The 12,985-nt window shown below is 49.3% G+C and overlaps 1 non-coding gene across 1 annotated transcript; it reads right to left on the bottom strand.

The window, feature by feature from the left end:
- Positions 1–8,856: 8,856 nt before the first annotated feature.
- Positions 8,857–8,928, bottom strand: TRNAT-CGU (transfer RNA threonine (anticodon CGU)). Its single transcript has one exon. It is a non-coding gene; the product is annotated as a tRNA-Thr (tRNA).
- Between the last annotated feature and the right edge of the window lie 4,057 nt (positions 8,929–12,985).

Genomic DNA, 12,985 nt, shown 5'->3' with positions numbered 1-12,985 from the left:
TTACCTCCACCAACCTCTTATTCTCATTATCTGTTTCTTTTTTTTTTTTTTTATATTGTTCTTGCTTTTGGGCTGGATCAAGGAGCTGCTTGTAACATCACAGACCAACACTGAGCACAACAAATTCATAGCAAATAAGGTGCCTATGTCTATGGAAGGAAGAGCGCGAGCCAGGGAATGGAAAAGTTTCCTCCTAATTAAGCTGATGGCATACTGCTTAGCTGATGTCCTGACCAACTGTTTAATTTGCTGTTTTCAGCAGCCTCGTACATGTTGCCTCTTGTCTTCATCTTGCCCGCACTGGTACTGATGTGAAGCACCTCTGAATTTCTATGGGATCAGGGCAAGATTTTAACACAACATTTTTGCCCAGCAGGACCTCTTTACGCAGGGAGCCTGATCCCACGAGACGTGCTCTGCTGCTGGCAACCCGCTCCCACTTCCACTGACAGCACTGGCAGTCCTTTGGCGGTGACTGGGTACGGCACATCTCAGGCAACTCTTCTCGTGGCAGGAGGTACTCCCGTACCTGAGCAGGTCAGGCCTTAGGACTTCATCTCCTCTCACAAGTACCTGCTGGCTGCTCTCCATGGTGTGCAGAACCCGTGTGCTGGGAATGCACGAGCACAGCCCCTGCCTGGATGGGAGCTGGGAAGAGGATTAGCTCTGCATTCAGTTCAGATGTAATCACAAGCATATCAAGTTGTAAAGCATCGCAACTTTCACAATTCTAAAAATAAACATAAGCAGTTTGTTTCAAGCCGTTTGGCAGCCAAAGGGCTAATATATTAATAACATTAGACCGACAATAGCCCAGAACAATAACTACGGAACAATAGATTCTATCACTTCTGAAAATAGCCCTGTTTGGAAAAGAGAAAACATTTTTACAAGAGCCATGAACCAGATGTAGCACCTTCTTTACAGGTCTCCACAAAGGCTTCACAAAGAGGAAGACTGGTGTGATACCCCCGAAGTCAGGAGGGAGCTTCTGTGGGTGGGAGACTGGACTGCGTGTTGCTGACTGGGACACACTCAGACCCTGTGGACATAGTTTGGTCCAGTTGAATGCATGAATTAATCTGAGTTTTTCTTTCTCAATCCTGCCTATGCTTATGCAATACCTTTCTCTGCAAGTAGGTCCACTGATTCGTTAACTTTTTAGCGTGTGGTACTAAGCAGTGTGTAAGCAAGCGTGGCTTGTAGCCAACATCTTGGTGTTTCGGCATCAGACCCTGTTGACAAAGAGACTGGATTGTCAAAGAAGTTAAACTTGTACACAATGTAGTGAGAGAAATAATTGAAACTCCACTGATGGCACAGGACAAAATTTGCTGGTCTTCACCTGAAAATACAAATCCATGCTGGGGACCCAGAGTCAGATTTTTTTTTTTTTTTTTTTTTTTTTAATCAGAACAATAGGAATAGCAAGTTTATGATTAAAAGTTCTGAAATGTGCAAATACGATGTACTGCAAGGAGGCAGCCTGACCCCGTGTACCTCTGCAGGAACACTGAGCAGCCGAGTGCATAAAGGATATACAGAAACCGCAGACCTCCTTCTGAGATCTTTACTGAGACCTGGTTGTTCAGCTCCAAGCACACATGTAACGCCAGTGAGCTCCAGCCTCTGGTCACCTCTGGTCTGGTTCTCTGTTCACTGGCCAAGGCTCTGCCCATCCAAAGAACCTCTGACAAATTGTCCATATAAGATGAATGCCCCACCATAACTGGGACCTTCATATTCAAAGCATGTGTGCATTTGTGTATATGAGGGAGAGGAGAAAATCACAGGACTAACGAGCTATGATTAAGCTCAGAAATAATGGTTTCCTGTTCAAACACAGAGCTGTGTCTCCTCTTAGTACAACTACCTCATCCCCAATTGTGTCTATTAAAGACAATTACTGGGGGAGACAGATATGTGCAACCAGATGTGGAAACAACAGTCATGTTGTGCACAGTGCCATATGCAGTTTAAATTCTTCAGGGCTGAACAAGTTACATATAAAAAAACTGTGTGTGTGTGTTTGTGCGCAGAGGAGCAGCTGTCAATGGGGAAATCCCCTTAGCCCACTTTAATCCTATGTTCCACAATCCCCAGGGATTAAACAAATGCACTAACATTATTTACTGTAATGCTCCCTCCCTGGGGGCCTTCAGTCCATGAAATCCACTCCAGCATTTGCAAGTTCCAGTTGTGAAATAGGCTGCACACATTCTATATTTGGTAGCTTGCAAGTACTCTTTCAGTTGGGCCCAGAGTGATGAAAGGACAGGAGTCAGGAATTCAGCTCAAGCAGAGGCTCACAAGGGAGCAGGCTCGGAGCGGGAGCTCCCTTCTCGCTGCACAGGTCTTACACAGGCACCAAGGCGTTGCAGTGACTGCTGAGAGGGGACAGTGTTCGCAGGACTATACAAGTTGCTTTCTTAAAATTAAAGATGCTGCCACAGTTCTATTCCTCCCATCCACACGCTGGGAGTATGAAATGAGGCTTTAAACCCAGCTATGCCAGTAAAGCCTGACGTGCCTTCTGCTTTCCTTTTCCTATGATGAAATAAGTGTTTGAACTTGGGTACAATCCCTGTGAAATTAGCAACAAGGATTCCATCGATTCAAATGCACAGTCCTCACAGCCACAATAAGGCTGTGACAGTGCAAACTGACAATGCCACCAAACTCTTAGGACCATCTGGGTCCAATGGATGGCCACAGTGCCCAGCAATAACACACAAAAGGTCCAGACTGGGACTCCCCAGAACCCACTAACGTATTTGCAATGCTAGCTGATTGCTCCATCGCTTGCTTGAGCTTCCTGTCTAAGTTTATTATAGCTTCTTCGAAGACAGTAAACATTAAATTCTATATTAGGCTGTCCTTGCCTTGAATACATATACAGTTTAAATTCTTTAACTTAGATGATTGTACCAACTCAGCAGTACAGTTTGAATTACTGCTGCCACAAATGAGACGGTAAGCCACAGGCACAGGGAGCATCACCCTGCAGAAGCCACTGCTGTTAGTACAGGGGCGCGTTTGGCCCTGTGTCTTTCAGGCAGCAGCAAACAGTACAAAGCTCAAAGGCAAAGGAGTTTCACAGAATCACAGAATGGCTGAGGCTGGAAGGGACCTCTGCAGGTCATCTGGTCCACCCCTTGCTCAAGCAGGGTCACCTAAAGAAGTCTGCCCAGGACTGTCCAGATGGCTTTTCAATATCTCCAAGGATGGAGACTCCACAACCTCTGCGGGCAACCTGTTCCAGTGCTCAGTCACCCCCACTTGGGAAGGTGTTTCCTGACACTCCGATGGAACCTCCTGTGTTTCAGTTTGTCCCCTTTGCCTCTTGTCCTGTTCGTTGTTGATGCTTTTTGCGCTGCTGACATGATGTCTCAGGCTGGACTCTGAAGCCTGACTTTGTCACCATAATCACCAGTCCAGTGCAGCTGTATTGTGCTGAACGCAAAAGAAATTATTCTCTATAATACAAAACTCATGTGAGGACTAGTAGTTCAGAAGCTATATTAATCCAACATCTGACTGCTCCCATGGCATCACATTTACAAACATAATTTCATCATCCCAAATATATTTTTTTTCCAGTTTACACCAAGGTCATAATAAAAGCTATACTTGTGTCACTGCCCTTTGTCCTGCAACAGCTTGGTTACTGCAGTAAACTTCGCTCAGTGGTAAGTGCAAGAGGATACTCTTACGGATAACGAGAACCCCCGTGCACAAACCTTCCAGGCCTGGGCTCTGAGCCTCTGTTTCTTTCGTGCAGTTTACAGTCAGGAACATGAATAAGCACCTGAGAGAGAAAGAGGGAGAGGAGTAGGGCTTCCGTTACCAGCAGGCCCTGTGCTGCTGAGGTTAAACAGACTGTGGAGGAGATGAGATTAGAAATCTCCCATCCATCCCCCTTGCTCCTCCTTCCCTGCATAATTGAAGTTCATTTCAGACACACTGCCTGGAGTGTCAGCCAGCATCTTCTGGGCTTCACAGAAGCAGTCGCTGCCATTCAGGACCACTTTTTCTATTTAAATTCTGTTTTCATGGGTCCCCTTGGGAAACCAAGGCACGGAGCACTGCTCCGCACCACGCCAGCATGGCAGTAAGGACTCCCACTCCCTCTCCTGGGTGCCCACAGAGCTCATTCACAAAATCCCATTGCCGCCACTCATGACGTTACACCTTGCTCTCAGGGGAGCAGCCGTAGCATGCTGTGCTGACCCCTTCATTCCTCCTGCTCAGGGAGGCACACCTGGACTTTTCAGTAGTATCTAATTGTAGGCGACAGTACCATCCTCAGGACTGGACCTCTGTAAGAGCTGCTACCTCTGTACCAAAGCAAAACCACAACTGCTCCCCTCATGTTCTAGAGAAGGGGACACCGGTAGCTCTGCCTCGTGAACACAGAACTAGGAGACTCACTTTGCCTTTCCTACAGTTGCCATAAACAGAGTTTTCAAGGGGGAAAAATTTTTCTTATTTCCTATCTCAATGTCATTTTTTAAATTACCGAATACTGCAGCATCCAATGTATTCACAAACACGTACCTGCTCCTCCGGCAGAACAAATCGAGTAATTTCTGTTTCTGCTTGAGCCTTCGGCATGCAGACAAAAACATTTTTTATTCATCAGTGGTAAAAGGCTACAGCCATTTGACTTTAAACACAGACATGCTTCTGGGCTCTCTTCCAGGAAGTCTGTGTCACCCAGGCTTTAGATCGATATGTTTGTCTGCAAAGTCACCCTTTTGATCTGTAATTTTTCATTTTGACACAAGAAATGCCTTTTGGTCAAACTTCAGCAGTCCATTAAATTCCAGGCATAATGGAAATGGGAATCACATTGCTGTAGCCATGTGAAGATTTCCACAGTTTGGGGTTTATTTACTCACGGGTTAATTTACTCAGCCATATAGTTGGGATTCAGACAATACTGCAAATACTGTTCTCCTGCCTCATCTAAGATCATTGCCCCCTCCCCAGCTGCTTGTTGGTGGTTTCACCGGCAGTCGCAGCTTTATAAAATACTTTGTACATTTAGTTGTCCAATCTGCAGGAAACGTTACTGCCGTTTTGTATTGCAGACGCTGAGCATCCTCCCAGCTTGGCCCCGTCATCTACCGTGTACAAAGGCAGGATCTGGCCGCCGGGACAGCAGCCCCGCTGCTGGAAGTGAGAGCTCTCGCCAGCACATGGCCCAGCTGGCTCAGGCGGCATGGTCACCCCTGGCACACCACGCTCTCTTTGCACAACTCTGCACGTGGCTTTTCTTTTGAAGTTCAAGGTTTCAGGGCTTGGGTTGTTGTTTCTTTTTTTTTTTTTTTTTTTTTTGAAAAAAGAAGGCGTCAGCCATCCTATGGAGGGACACCCAAAAGCAAGAGATGGGAAGACAATCCAACATATTACCAAGGGGACAACCGGGTCCGAACAGCCTTTGGGACAATCCCCCTGCCCAGCTCCACACAGCAGGGTCTGAGCGAGGCTTTCAGATGATCTCACTCCTATTTCTGAACCAGACACACAGCTCCTCCTGTGTTGCTAACACACTGGTTTTTAGTTGCTGAAGTTTGACCCTAGGGAGGACGTGACAGACACTCAGGAGAGCTGCAAAGCACTGAAAATGTTATTACAATCCGAACAAAGAACATTATGCTTCTAGTCCCCATTCACATCTTACCTTTCAAAAGCAAGCACTTTCTGTCAGCCTCTCAAAAACACATATAATACACAATTTAAAAATACCACTGTTATAATTGACTCATTTTTACACTTATTTTAAAGGGGTCACAAAGATGTCTGGATTCTGAATAACTGGTTTGTCAAACCAGAAAGGTCAGGAAATTCTGTATCTAAATATGGCCAAAATTTTCAGCAGTAACACATCTTTTAAGTACATTAATTGTAATGTGTTTTTAGTAGGTAATTAAAAGGGGCCTCGTTTTAATCCTCATTTAACAACTCTTCAGTTAATAGAGGTGTCATATTCAGAGGGAGGCTGCTCAGTATTTTCTGGAATAAAATCAAAGAACATAAAGCAACTCAAATGGGGCACCTAAAAATTTTTATGTTTTTGGTCAGGACTTGTGTCCAAAATAAACAACTCTCACTCAGCCACCAAAATAAAAAACCCAAACAAAAACCATCTCCAACCGAGCTATGATCAGATCATAAGCATCTTGATTAAAGTTCACTGGCACTTCAGGATTTTAGTTATTAAATTAAAGCCAAAATCAAATTTATTGCCTGAGTAAGTGGGAAGAGTGGGGCAGGAATTTGGGAGGTGAGAGAATCCATGATCTGCCTCAACACAATCCTGCCGTGCTGGGAGGTCCTACAAAAAGTGAAGGCGCAGAGATGCAAAGAGAGGAGAGCGAGGAGAACCAAAATCCCCAGTGGTGCCCGCACCGGGGAGTCAGGGCAGGAGGGAGCAGCAGGACCAGCTCTGCCTAGATGTGGTGAGCAGGACATTTTAGATGGATTTTATTTTTAGGCTGGACTTTGCTCACACACAGTGTCAGCTGACACAGTCTTGTTAGCTTGAGCGGCTCTCTGCTAATTTACATCCGTTGGGGTCTAGCTGTTGGCGTCCAGCTTTGTTAGCAACCCGCGCCGTGCTCCTGCCCCAAGCAAGGCGGGCCAAGCACAGCCCACGCGCCAGGGGACAGGCACGCACGGCGCCAGACTTTCACATCCCAAGCTGCTGCTGCAAGAAATCCCTCGGTTATCTGAAGCGACCCACAGCCTCCACTCCTGCCTGAGCCAGGGCTGTTAGCAGTTTGTCTCTGGGAGGCTCAGCACAGCATCTTGCCCTGGTGTAAACTTCACATGTGAGCCTGGAGGCACAGCTCCATTCCTTCTAATAAGCCAACCAGAACTTTTCAGAGGCGACAAACGCTCCGAAAGATCTACCTGTTGAAATGTGGTATTTATAGCAAGGCCTCCACCCATTCTTTGCTGTACAGGAACACCTCCTTGGCTTCCTCTGCACTTTCTTAACTACTATGACTAACACATCATTTTTCGGTCATACTTTGGGGGTGAGCAGGGGCCCGTGTCACACACCAGGACTGTGTTATAGACCTAAAAAGATGGTCCTGAAGACTGGAAAAAAATACCTGTGCCCTGGGATCAGTGTGTCTGTGAAGAGCTAGGGAGCCTTGAAGACAACAAGGGTGAGCAGGACAGCACACATAGAACTGCGTGTTACTGAACAGAAAGGACCTGGGTGGGTGAGCGTGTCCCAAGAGTGAAGATGCACAACAGCAGTGCTGGTACAGAGCTTTTCGGCGGGCCCCTCCCCGAGGAGCTGGGCAAAGGGCTGGCGAAGGACCTTCCTCACAAGACACCCGGGAGTTAGAAGCGAATATTCCAGTTCTGCAGAGACTGAAGTTAAGCAACTGGTAAGCTGCCTGGGTGCGTTATGGCCACAGAGAGCAGCAATGCCAGAGCTTTATTGAAATAGCTGGCACTCAGTCCTGGGTTCGTGGCACACGTTTGGGCAAGACTCAACTGCTCGGGTGTACAGGATGGCAAGCCTGTTTCAGGGAGGACCTTGGTTTCACAATTGGTTTCAACCAGAAACAAGCCCACAGAATTCTGCCATTCTCTGCGAAAGCTGCAAGACGGCTTTTGAATCATTAGAGATATTTTGGTTTGACATTCTGGTGTAAGACACTGTAACATTAAAAAAAAAGAAACACCACCACATGTCAAAATAGGGTGTTTCAAAGCTGGAACTTTCCTCCTCAAAAGCCTCCAACAAAGCTGACAGGATTTTGACAGCACTGCATTTTCAAAGTAAAACTGTGTCGACATTTTTCTAAACAAGTTCTAAACCGCATTTCCTGGTTTTATACCAAAATGCACTATGGCTTCTTTTGAGGCTTGTTAATAATACACCGGTCAACCTTTTTGTACAAACCTGCCCAAACACCTTACACGCGCACACTTCCAATACCTGTTGAGAAAGACAAACAGCCTCCTACCTAGTCAGTCCCAGGCTAAGTGCGGCACATTAAATGAGCGTCAAAGGGAGCAGCTAGCTTTTTGGGAGAGGCTCCTCAGCTCTTCCCAGGTATCTGGCTATTGTGATTTTGCAGTGAAGTGACTCTATTCTTCACTTGTTTTAAGCTGTCTGAAAGCAGCAATAATCAAAGTGATGTTAGACAGAGCCAACAGAAATGCCCTTGCACACATGTAAAGCTTCGCACGGGCTTATGTATTAATCAATCGAGGTCAGTTCTGGTGTAAACGGTACAACTGCACTAAGCTTTTCACAGCTGTATTTGTTTATTCCAGGATTCGGCCTCCCTCTACCGTTTAAGGACTCTATATGTGAGCATTACACCAAAACCAGCACCTCTAAAGTAACCGCAAGAGGCATTCACCACTTCCAAGCTCACCGCACGCTTCCTCCACAGTAATGCAGCGCAAACATCACCTTTATTTTCACTATGATTCATCGCATTCAAGACAACCGTCCCGAAGCGACACAGGGAAACATCCCCGCTGCCAGAACGCGGTTTCCGTGGCACCGCTCCGCCGCTCGGAAAGCCCGCCCGCCCCGCCGACAGCACGGCCCGCCGCGCCCCGGCACCTTCCCCCGGCTCCCGCCGCGTCCCGGCCGCCGCCACCGGCCCCGCGCCCGCTGCTCCCCGGGGGGACCGCGCCCGCCCCGCTGGCCCCACGGCGGATCGCCCCGGAGCTCGCGGCCCCGCTCCCCGGGACCCACCGCTTCCCCGCCGCGGATCTCCGGCACCCGCGGTCTAGAGCAAAAAGCGGCCGCAAACGAGGCGGCGCCCGCGGCCTCCCCTCGGCGGGGTTGCCAGCGCACCGCGCTGCCTCGGCAGGCACGGACGGGGTTCGAACCCGCGATCTTCGGTTTACGAGACCGACGCCTTACCACTTGGCCACCGCGCCTGACGGGCTAGCAGCACCCCCGCGCCGCCAGTGGAAGCCAGCGCACCGCCCTCCGCCGGGCCCGGCCCCCGCCCCGGGGAGCTGCCAGCGGCGGGACGGGGCGAACCCTCCCGCCGAGCCCCCGCCGCGCGGGGAAGAGGCCGCAGCGCCGCGGGACGGCGCGGGGCGGGGCACCGGGAACGGGCGGAGCCGCCCGGGACGGCGGGACGCGAGCACGGGCGGGTCGTGCCCGAGCGCGTCCCCCGTCGGCTGCCGGGGAGCGGGGCCGGGCCGCTCCGCGCCTGCAGGGCTCAGCCGTCCCCCGGCCCCTTCTCCCGCGGCGAGGCCCCTCAGAACCCCCCTCTGCTACCGCCGCCCCCGCGGCTTCCCGCGGCTGACCCGTCCCATCGGGGCTCGCCGGCATCGCCAGCGAGGGCAGCGCTGTTGCTCAAAAAAGACCAGGAAAGCGTTGGTGAACATTGGTTCTTCCTTTCTCCTGGGTAACAGCTCCTGATGTTTCTCATGGCAGAGTGAAGCTGTGCATCCCCACAGAAACACAGAGCTGCCTAAAGAAGCAAACAGCAGCTCTTTGGTATGAAAAAAAAAAAGTCTGTGCTAAGCTCACGCACTCAGCCCTGTTGCTCTCCGGTGTCCAGCACCTGCTAACGAGGGAGCGAGCTGGCCCCATCTCCCAGTTTTGGGGGGAAGGAGGCCTCCCCACAAAGCAGTGGGAGCAAGCCCTGCTTGCAGCACTGTCCTGCGGTGGGACCCAACCTCTCCCCGCAAGGCCCAGCACCCCGGGGACAGGGCTGGGGCTCTCCGGGCACAGCACGGCTGCTCCTGCCCTGCCATCGCCTTAGCACGATGCCTCCCACCCCTGTGTGCCAAGCAGCAGCGTTTCCACCCCTTCCCTTGGGACAGTATCAGGCAATCTAACACGGGTTTGTGTCAGGAAGTGTTTCCTGATATTCAAACTGAATTTTCAGATTTTAGTTCCATCCCATTATCTTCTGTTTACATAGTAAAATCATAATAGCATAAATCATAAATACAATACTACATTATTAATATTTCCTCCTTTGGGTTTCCAGCTACCAAATATTTAGTCTCATGGCTAATGCTTGGTTAAAACCCAAGAAATGAATCAGCTCTCATTTTTATCACCGCTAGCTGTAGGGCAGGAGGGAAGAATTTGAAGGATGTGGTTTTGAACCATTACTTAGATTTGCATTGAAATTTCTCATTCTGGTTTCTAGTTTTCAACCATTGCTGGGCAGCAGAAAGCAAACTGGTATTTTTTGGCTTACATACTCCTCCTGGAAAACACAAACCAAACCAAACAAACAAAAATAAAATAAAATAAAAAAAAATCCAAGCACAGTTAGAACCTTCTACCACGCTGACATAATTCCTCTTTTTACTTTATACCTATGAATTTGTCACCGCGCACCACTGGCTGTTTAGTCAGACCCGAGCGACACTCCCTTTATTACAAGAGCGCATCTGCATCTGCCATGTGCCCCTTGCACAGACACATAAAACAGATGAGGTCTGAACAGCTCATTCCAAAGAGGAACAGCTGGTTTCCTAAGGGCAAGTCCCATTTTTAGGTGTTAATACAAATATTGTGCCAAATCTTTCCAAGCCGGTCTCTGATGCTGAGGTTCACTTTCCAGTGCTACAGTCACTGGGGAAGCCAGCATCCCGGCGGTACCCAGAGGTGAGACAGCCGGACGACAGGAGCTGGTGGGGTTGCAGAACTCGGGGCTGATTTCACCCACGTCCTGCGCCCTCCACAGCCCCGGACTTGGCATTTCAGGGGGGCTGGTGTTCAACCATGTCCCTTTGCGCCAGGCGGCCCTGGCAGCGCCCCTCCTCCTCCCTCCCCAGCTCTGCCAGCCGCGATGTGAAGAGCCCGGCTGTCCTCTGCCAGGGGAACGCTCCGCTGCACCCCCTGCCCTGCTGCACCCCCTGCCCCGCTGCACCCCCTGCCCCGCTGCACCCACGTCTACGCAGTGTCTCCTCGAACGACAGCGAACTCCCCCGCTGCTGCTTTTCACCAGGGCAACCCCCCCAAACCATTGCCAGAGCTCGGCTCCTCAGCCCACGCCTTGACCAGAGGCCGAGGGACGGACAGGAGAGAGTTTCACAAAACACAACCTGCAATTTGCTTGCGTTACGGTACAACAGGGAAAGGGCGAGCGCAGCCTTTCAGCAGGTAGGTTCCACCTACCTCATTTGGTGCCACAGCCCAGCGCTCCTTTCTTTTCAGAAACTGTACGGTGAGTCGTCAGCCTTATGTTACACACTATTGCATCAAAATATTGGCAACATCGTGTGTTAGCAAGCTAAGGCACCAAGATCTCTGTGTGAGGGAATAAGGGTTTAAGCACTATGCCAGGAGACATGCTTGCACATTATCACTGCAAAGTTGTTTTAAAATCACTATTAACCCAAATAGTTACGGTTATACATCTGAGACAATCTTCAATTTATTAGTCATGTGCTCTAACCCCCTTTTTTTTTTTGCATCCAAAAAGCAGCTGGCTCCAAGGACAAAACCTACCCTGAGTTATGCAAGCTATGAGAGTCCCTGCAGCATTACAGGGGTCAAAAGACATTTAGAGTGGAGTGACACATCCCAGACCCTGCCTGCCATCAGAGATCTGGTAAAACGTTGTAACATGGGCCATCAAGAACAGCAAACAGAGAAAGGGAAAGCATCAAAGTCACAGCTTTGAGACTGTTGTGCTGAGCATAACGTGTCTGCCAAGACAACATGAGGAGCCTGTTGCCAGACTACAGGAGTTGGCGGGTGTACTCACTCGGTGCTCTCACGAGATGTATGTCCTCTCCTTGCCACCATCCAAGTTTTCAGGAGTCAGAACTCCTCCAATCTATTTCCTACTCTGCCACTGCCTCCTTTAACCTCCATCTGGCTTCAAACCCTCTTTCCCTCCTCCCTTCCCCCCCAAAAAGATAAGAGCAAGATAACAATCACCTCCCAGGGAGTTCTGAGCTTTAATTCCTGGTTGAAGAATGACCCAAGGGTCTCAGCTCTCCCCAGCCCAGTAAGAACAGCATCATTTATTAGTAACGATTACAGACTTTGTGATACACAGTGCTGATGTATTCCTATCCCCAGAGAAACAACTGATTTACTTTCCCAGTGTGTCTTTCTTGCATTCCAGTGAGTAATTGATCTGAAAGTAGGTCAGTAGTACAGCATATTAGCCTGTGCTGCTGAGATTTGGGAACAAAACTGCTCCATGTCTATCTGGTGAAGTGGTTTAGCATACACAGTGGGGAGTTTTCTTTGAGCCTGCTATTATAAATCTGAATATCCAACATCTCATTGCCATGAGAAATCTGGGAACGGGGAAGCCCAAGAAGAGAACAGGCAGGTAGATTGCTCCATGGATTATTCATACACTGTCTTTTCTCTGATGCCCCAAATATCTGTACCTGCTGGGAGAAAAGCTGCCCAGCAACCACATGGGACGATATTGTAAAAGACATATACCAGGTTTAGAAACTACTGACAGTCAGATCAAAGCAGTTTGCACACTATGATCACTTGAAGATCATCAACATGCTTTTTGAAGGAAAACATTTGCCCTGCAAGGCTTGAACTGATCAGTAAAGTCTTTTCAAAACTCCCTTCCCCCCTCCCTTGCTTCGAGCCCAGCTGGAGGCAGAAAGTTAACCACGTTAGACTCCAGACTTTAAATAATACACCGCAGGCCTGGTTCTCTGGCTTTACACCCTTCACCATCATTCACATGGGTGCAAAACAGACACTTTATTAACATCAAGGGCACAAGTGACACCTGATGAAGAAGCAGGCTGGGGGTGGGAACACTAGCTTTTCAGGAGGCAAACTTTAAACCCATTAAGCGCACACCCCCCACCCCCCACCCCCCCACCCCCCCGCCTTCGAAGCACAGCTGTGAGCCATCTACACCGTGTGGCCATGTCATCGTGGGCTTTGCTGGTGTTTCCAGGCTAACTCTGATGGTTTCCCTCTGCCAGGCTGCCAGGCAGGTAGGACAGGGCAGTGAGCTGCACAGGGCTGCTT

This window comes from Leptosomus discolor, chromosome 15 (genome assembly GCF_034619465.1).
Source record: "Leptosomus discolor isolate bLepDis1 chromosome 15, bLepDis1.hap2, whole genome shotgun sequence".
In the NCBI taxonomy this organism is placed as follows: Eukaryota; Metazoa; Chordata; class Aves; order Leptosomiformes; family Leptosomidae; genus Leptosomus; species Leptosomus discolor.
This window is presented reverse-complemented; position numbering and strand designations above follow the sequence as displayed.